The sequence below is a fragment of the Haliotis asinina genome, chromosome 5 (genome assembly GCF_037392515.1).
Source record: "Haliotis asinina isolate JCU_RB_2024 chromosome 5, JCU_Hal_asi_v2, whole genome shotgun sequence".
Classification (NCBI taxonomy): domain Eukaryota; kingdom Metazoa; phylum Mollusca; class Gastropoda; order Lepetellida; family Haliotidae; genus Haliotis; species Haliotis asinina.
In genome coordinates this window covers 3,182,158-3,190,445 of record NC_090284.1, presented here as the reverse complement: position 1 = coordinate 3,190,445, position 8,288 = coordinate 3,182,158, and the positions used below count along the sequence as shown (strand labels likewise).

The 8,288-nt window shown below is 38.3% G+C and overlaps 1 protein-coding gene across 1 annotated transcript in view; it reads left to right on the top strand.

The window, feature by feature from the left end:
* LOC137283513 (U3 small nucleolar RNA-associated protein 6 homolog) overlaps positions 1 to 8,288 on the top strand; it is a 154,807-nt gene that overhangs the window by 78,119 nt on the left and 68,400 nt on the right. The window lies entirely within an intron of this gene.

The window sequence follows — 8,288 nt, the reverse complement described above, 5'->3', positions numbered from 1 at the left end:
CTACAGTAGCAAATAATGGCTGTCACGATCAAGGTAGATGTTATCACATTGATTCAGAACTTAATGTGTTATCACCGGGTCTGGCACAGCTAATAGCTGGTGATGCTGTGGAACCGGAGATGTATCTGCAGAAATGCACAGACTTATCGCTAGCAGGCAAACAGGTGTATGGTAGTTGTTAAGTTGGGTTGGGTCTCCGACATTGTTCTGAGTTACACAATCATGACCCCATCAATCACTCCTTTTCGTTCGTTGTGTCCGTCATTAGCTTAAGGATCTTGACCAGGTAAACTGAGCAGATATCTTAATTGACTGCCTGTTTGGCTGCGTCTGCTTGTGTTGCTCTCAGTTACTGTTCTGGTTGTTAGCAGACTTGACCAATCAGTGACGGTTTCCTACAGAAGAAGTGAGATTGTATCGCTTTAATGAAAGGGAAGACAGGTATTAGCATTGTCGCCACCTTGTCAGGTCAATACAGACATAAGTACTCTCTCACGCTCCTCACTTAGCTGGGCTGTGAGGCTTCACAGACAGCACGACATAGATAACGCGTAAAATTCACTCACCCGTGAATGAGATAATAACTCAACTTTTGACTGATTCTTTGGGCTTTATTATTGTGCATCCAAGGAAACATGAGTTTGAATTGCGTGTTATTGGGATAGCAGTGTGGAGAAGCTTTCAAGCACTATTAGAGTGCCATTCAATAAATCCACTGATTAGGAATGCTGTCCGTTAATGGATTGGATATATTTCGACTTCTTAAACAGACAGACACCTTCAATAAAATCATTGAAAAAGAATGTATTGGTATTAATTTGCTGTCAGAATTACATGCCGAAACTAATTATATTACAAAATGAGTCAAAGGAATAACATGGTTGTGGATGAGCAGAGCTGATGAGGCCAGAGCTGAGAAAATCTAGCCAGAACTCCAATGATGTGAAAGAAAACACTACCCTGTAAAGTTCTGCCTCAAGGGACCAGTAACACCTGGTCAATTGTCTCCAGCTCATAGGCAACAATTTTATACTTAAGATCACAAAAACATATAAACATGGAAGCAATGCACGTCAGTTTCTCCAGGTCTTTTCCGTCAGTGGCTATCACCGGAATGAACAATCACTGACTTTTGTGTTTACATCAGCATTAGTGCTCATTCTCTGTCTTTTATTTGAAACTTTTCTTTGAAAGTGTTGAGTTCTGTCCCTTAAGCATGCCAGGATCTGATGACCTTTTTGCTGCTTTGTTATTCTTCTGTAAATGAAAACAGAATGTATTATAATATCATAATTATTCTGGTATTATTTTTAGCTAACACAGCAATATTTTAGAGCAGTTTTGATCTTACTTGTTCATTCATTTCTCTTCAGTATCTTCCTTTGTTCCTGATTACCAAATACATAAGTCCCTGTTCAACTGTTTCCTCTCTCACACAGTCCTCCTACTTCTGTGACTAGTAGTTGGTGGTTACAGGACTGTTACTGCAATCAGTTCAATACAGCAGAGTAAGACACTACCCATGTGCTGGTCTTTCTCTGAACCATGTGATTTGCCCTTTACCTAAATGAACCAAGTCTAGATTGATGGGTTCAGAAATCTCCAATTTCGCTGGGGTTCTTCATGCATGTTAATGTAGTCTTTCAGCAACAAAGCATCAGATTTGGCCTTCATCACTCACTCATTCTTGTCATCTTCCTCTCCGGGATGGGTAGGGTAGCCTGTTTAAAGTGTCTGCCTGTCACACTGTAGACCTGGGTTCAAATCCCAAGTGTGTAGCCTGTTCCTGGTGAAACCCGCCATGATAATGTTGGAATGTTGCTAAAAGCAGCATGGAACCATACACACTCACTTCCTTCCTTCTCATCCATTTGTCTTTTTTGTCTAAACAAAGATTCCTCTTGTTTCTCTGTACGTTGATCTACATGTGGCTTGTCTAACTGACTTGACTAACACAGGACCTGACAAGGTGACAGTATCAAAATCAAGGGTTGAAGTTTTTGTGCTGTCTGAACAAATACATGTATGAGATATTTCTCCCATGTTTCTGAGATATTTCTCCTGTGTTTCTGAGATATTTCTGAGATATTTTTCCTGTGTTTCTGAGATATTTCTCCTGTGTTTCTGAGATATTTCTCCTCTGTTTATGCCATGGTATCTTGATGTTTGTCACCATACAGGGTGATCTATCAATAATTTTGTAAGTTAATTTGACAATAACCAAACATTGCACACATTTGGATTCTTTGATAATGGAAGTGAAAATGTTCAATTTTTCTGGAAAATGCTTCTTTCAAAAATTTTTTCTTCTGGTGGAATGTACTGAAATGAATGATGGAGTAAAATTTATGCAAATCCTGTGCATGGTCTTCACTCCTACAACTCTTTTATTTCTAAAAATATGGATTATAATACTTAACTAAAGTATGATGGAAAATAAGCTTCTTTACAATCAGCAGTATTCTATTGAAGAGGAAGATGGATCGTCTCTTTCTGCATTGACATGAACGTAAATGCTGATATATCAGTGCTACAGAACAATTATTGGTACAAAGGCTTTCATACAAAAATCCTAGTTCTATGCTTCAAACAATGTCTAAATATATTATCCTAAAAAGATGTGAAGGACCATCTGATTCTGTCATCTATTTACAGTTGATAGTTCGTCATGGCAGATTAATTATAGTTATATGCAGAGATGGTGCATAAGCTCTTTCTGATTGATATATATACAGGGAATAGAGGTTGATATAACTGATGGACACTATGTGAGGTGTTCAACACAAGCCACCATCAACTGATATTTAGAGGGGGAGTATGTCTACTAGATGTGTCTATACTTATTTCTATCAATAAGATAGAAATGCAATAGAAGTCTCTCAAATGAAATATTTCCATGTTATCACACCCAAATCCATTTACATTGCATCCAGACGCATATGTCATGGGTCACCTGATACAGTGTATTTCTCTGTACTATTTTAATGATTGTATCTTGTGGCAAAATTGTTTTGGAAATATTCATAAAATGACTAGTAAATGAAGACTGTACCACCAAGAGAGCTGTGGTGAGTCAGTAAAGTGAAGCATTAAGACCAGACTGGTATGTGAGGCGATGAGATGGGAGCTGTACTCTCTCATGCTTCATACATTCAGCCCCTGAAATATTAATTGGTGTGATCTTTCTAATATCCCTCTCCAGGCCTTAGGCAAAACTAGAATAAAGCCATGATGGTTGCTACGGTGACATACATGTAGTACTTGTCTTGAAAAAATTATCAGCAATTTAGCGTCATGGTCAGATTTCAAATGTGCAGCTAAGGAAATAAAAGTGGCTACATTGCTTCTTCTGATTTGGTTGTGAAGGGAGAATAACCATAACGTGGAGAGGAATATTTGTCTTTGTCAGACCTCCTGGAATGTGTCATGTTCCAGAACAGCAGCGGAACATTTAAAGGTTGACAGTTGGCACCATTTGTATCAGTTGTTCACCAGAAAACAATGGATCTTCATGTTATTTCCAGTCTTCTAAATGTAGGTTGTGACAAGAAGGTAACGTCTTGATACAGATGTTGATTTAGAGTCCAGGGTAGATGACTAACATAGGTTGGAGTATATATGAAAGCTGTGAAGATACCGGCTTGGTTCTGTAATGTACCCAGCAACAGGTAGTGGCCAGTTAGGTAAAGGCAAGCAGTCAGAGGTATCAGGGGTATTGTTCCTGGGTACTTACTATACATATTGGCACGCAAGTGTGGTATGCACAGAACAGAATCTTGGGAGATACAGGTTAGACCTTGATGTCAGCAGCCCATTCTTGTCATAAGACGTGACTAATGGGATCCTGTGGTGTGGTGAAGTTCACTCAGTTCATATCCCAGTTATGTAGATTGATGCTGATGATCTCAATCATTGGATCGTCAGGTGCAGACTCAGTTGTTTGCACCACCATCGTGTAGCATCCTGAGTGCAGCATTGAAACAAAACAAACAAAACAAAACAAACCTTATTTAAAGGTCACGTGCAACAAAAAAAGAACAAACATAATTGAAAAACAATTATCAATTGTTCATGACATATAGTAGACATTGCTGATTGTGAAAAAACAAATAAACAAAATTATAAGCATAGAATCACAAATCAAAAGTGCAATATTTTGTACTTGGGTGTACTTCCATCGAAACAAAGCACCTGGGAGACCGAACCCAGTCAGAGCGGGTGGGTGTGCACTCAAGTGTAATGAAGACGTTTCATTGGCTGCTTCACTTGCCTATACGCAGAAGACTCACTGTGTGCAAATAGAAATGATCTGCATGATTGGCAATTCAGAAGTATGGTAAGTAATAAGCATGTAAGATTTTTTATGGGTAACAACTTCTTTTATTGTATAATTATTATGATGTGACGTTTTTGTATGGATTCATATATCATTGTCAAACAAGAGTTATAACAGTAAAAGAATCCATACAGAAACATTGCATCATGTACAATAGAAGACGTTGTTAACCATAAACAATGTATATATATCAGATGTTGGTTTTGTAAATAAATGCTCTCTGCATTTGCATTCAATCCCGTCAAACAAGTACTGAGATGGTGAAGTTCTGTGTGGCTGTAAACTGTCATTCGTCCAAGTACAAATCAGAACTTGAAATTGACAGTGTGAATTTGCACCAGTTTTCGTCTGATCCAGTCACCAGGGAAAAATGGATGCAGTTTGTTTGCAACCCACAGATATGTTAACATGTCATAAGTACAAGTATCACACCTGCCTGCCTGTGTAATTGCATAATTGTAACAGAGACAAAACCCAGGTGTACGAGCCATAAATCAATGTATTTTGTTTATGGTGTATAGCCTGATAGGTGTTGAGTTCAAATTTGCATGTGGTCAATGTTTGAAGTTGTGTATTGCATTTTGTCATTTGCAGACAGACAGGCAGACATATAGGTGTCAATAAAACAGACACTGAGTTTTGTCAGTGACAGAGACAGCTTTTCACAATCAGCCTATTTTTCTATATTTCCATAGACATGTATGAAAACATTTCAGTTTTTAAGCTTTTGGTGAATCATCTGAACTGCGATTTTGCAGACCTTTTCTCATTGCATTATTTTTCAACTTTACACGTTGAATTTGCATTTTTGATGATTTGTCTCTGTATATCCAATCCAAAAGGACATTAATTATCAAGGTCATGTGAACAGGTGTCTGTCACCCTTGGATGTACCACCTTCTTATAGGCAGAGTCTTCAACTTGACAAACAACTCAGTTATATGTGTTTTAGAAAGGACAACTTTTCAATATCTGACAATATCTTATTCCCACCCTTCCTCCCAGGGAGTCATTCACTCCCACACTCGCTCGCTCACTCACTCACTCACTCACTCACTCACTCACTCACTCACTCACTCACTCACTCACTCACTCACTCACTCACTCACTCATGCAGTATCTGTACTCCAGTCTCATCAAGCAGCTATGCATGGGTTACTAACAACATAGCTTGTATTTACTGATGAAGCAGAGTTCAAATACTGGAAACTGGCTTGTTAGTTTGTGTTATCAATGGACCAAATGAACTGCAGGATGTCTTGCATGTGCCTATACTATAATCAATAAATAGCTATAGAGGAAGCGAGAAAATGCTCTGCAATAAGAACATTGGGCCTAGATTGCTTTACAAGAGACTTGTCCATGTTCAACATTTAATCAAGTTTCCCTAATAGCTTCCTATTCATGTTAATTATTCACTATTATTGCGTAAACTCCCCCAGTGTCCACACCCCCTGCTGAGATGTCCTTACACGCAGGAAGACAAAAACGGTTATGTCATTTGTGTCCTGTCTGTCTGACAACTAATCATTATGTCACCTGATTACCTGACTTGGTGTCACTATGGTAGTATTTCGGGTCTCAAATGTCAACACAAAGCTGCTATTTTTGTCACTTGATCACAATAGAAGAGAAAATTATCAGGCTGCTAATTACCAACCGCAGGTGTACATTGTGCCCAATCTTCAGGATTGGCGACAAACGGATGTGAAGAAATGGATTGCTGGACGTTTCAGATTTGAGCTTTCATTATGTCGTCATAGGTGGAAAAAAAATAACTCTTGTTGTACAGAAATGAAAAATAAAATTCATAATTAGTAACCTTCCAAACTTTTAAGAACAGTTTCATCAAATATTCTGCAGCAGGTTTGAAGAGGAAAATGAGACTTTTGTCTTCTGAAAGATCAGGGACTTTGGTTTCTGTTGATCAATCCTATTCCCAAACTCACAGAAGTCATCTATGTTTTACAAGAACTCTTTAGTTGGAGGACTAGAGTAAATACCATTGGCTCCATACAAAGCAGTCATGTACAAATCAATTATGCTTATTTAAAGGACATCGATCACAGCATATTTCAAGTATTCTGCGTGTTGTTTTTCTCACCTGACCCTCCATACCAGGGTTGTCTCAGACAGAAGCAGGTCTTGATGTATGGGTGTGTCAAGGTATGCACCATCTTGAAAGGCCTTGAATTTTGCACTTTGTCATAGAAGTGCTTTAAATAGACATTAGATATGAAAAGATTACCACAAATAAGCAGCATGTCTTTGGACAGACCTTGATGACGTGTACTTACAATATGTAGCGGACACAGCTGGTCTTCCTGCATGGTGATACTGTGAATCCATGATGCATTGCTTCACATCAGCCAGAGCAGTGTCAAACAACAAACAAACAACAGCAAAATTTCACATAATGTTACTTCTTGTTGCTTGACATTCTTGAGGGCAGTTCCAAACCAAATTAATTTGTATGCGTCCTTGTGGACCAGTGAGATCAATGATGGGAGTAATGATAAGTAATGCAGGCCTAATGCCACAATCAATTAGTTAATTGTTCCTGGTCATTACTGCCAACCTCAAGATGTTTCATTGTCAATATCTTTTACAGTATTAGGTTTGCTTCATACTTACTTTAGTTCAGTCATTCATGACTGTACTAGTCAACAGAGATTACATTGAGGTCAGCCAATGTTCACAAGTCAGAAGGAATATAGTATTTCCACCAGATCAGGAATACTTACTGCTTGACTAAATATACATACCTAAAGAAACAGTTGTGATCTTCACCAAGAACATGACCTCTGTTCATGTAACATTTATGTGTTTTGTGATGTTTCACTTATCCCATTTTCCCATGCAAAAGTCTGTCACTTAGGTCGATGTCATATCTGTTCATCATAATGGCTTTGAATTCTTCCTGTTTTATGTAACAAGCATCTGATGACAGCCATATAGTTATGCAGAAGCTATATGCTTGCATTTTTCACACTGTTCAGGATATGAAATTTTCATTGCTCAAGCTCATAAAGCTGGCAATAAGATATATATTTGATATTGCACTGCAGTAGTGATGGAGCCAATGCCAGGAGATATTTGTCATAGTAACCACACAAGACACCATGAATATTACGCATTCTTGTATAAAGGTACAACATTTACAGCGTTCATGGTAAGCTTTGTGCCTGTTCTGAGATTGAATGGAAGGCTGACATTAGATTGCTTTCATGTGGCATGTGAAGAATTTGTGTGAATGTGATAGTTAAAGCATGCAAAACCTGCCAGGTATTCAACTGCTTTCTGCCTCAGCATTTGCGAAGTTCAATAATGAACCCAGGCCAATTAATCACATATTGAAAACAGCAGCCGCAAGTGATAAAGATATCATGACAGAACATTTATAAAAAATGTTCATAAATTATTGATCCAGAGCTTCAAATGTATGTAACCTTACTCCGACACAGGATTCCTGTTACCTTAGGCTAGTATTTATCAAAAGTTATAACACAGACAAATACTTCATGTCTGTATTTTCCTTGAATCCTGATGTATTGCTGTCTATGGATCTGAGAATATATGAAATCTATGTAAATGTTATGCCATGAGAAAGTACTAAATGAGGTGAAGAGTTAGTGTTGCCATGGCAATGATTCCTGACAGTGCTGGAGGACAGGGTGAGAATGTGACTTTAATGAGAGGTGGAGGGATGGAATGCTGGGTATTTGAGTCCTGCCTGGAACTGGAATGCCAGCTGTTAAACTTTCATGAAAGCAGCTCTGAATTTTCTGCTCAGCGGGTTGTGTGCTTCTCCACACCTACTGGTTACCGTGTGTCAACACAGAGGTAGTCACAGGTAGATGGACCAAACACAATATCAGATATATACAGATATACACAGGTGTATATTTCTGAAAAATACATAAATTGTACATGGTCATTTCATGTCCAAAAA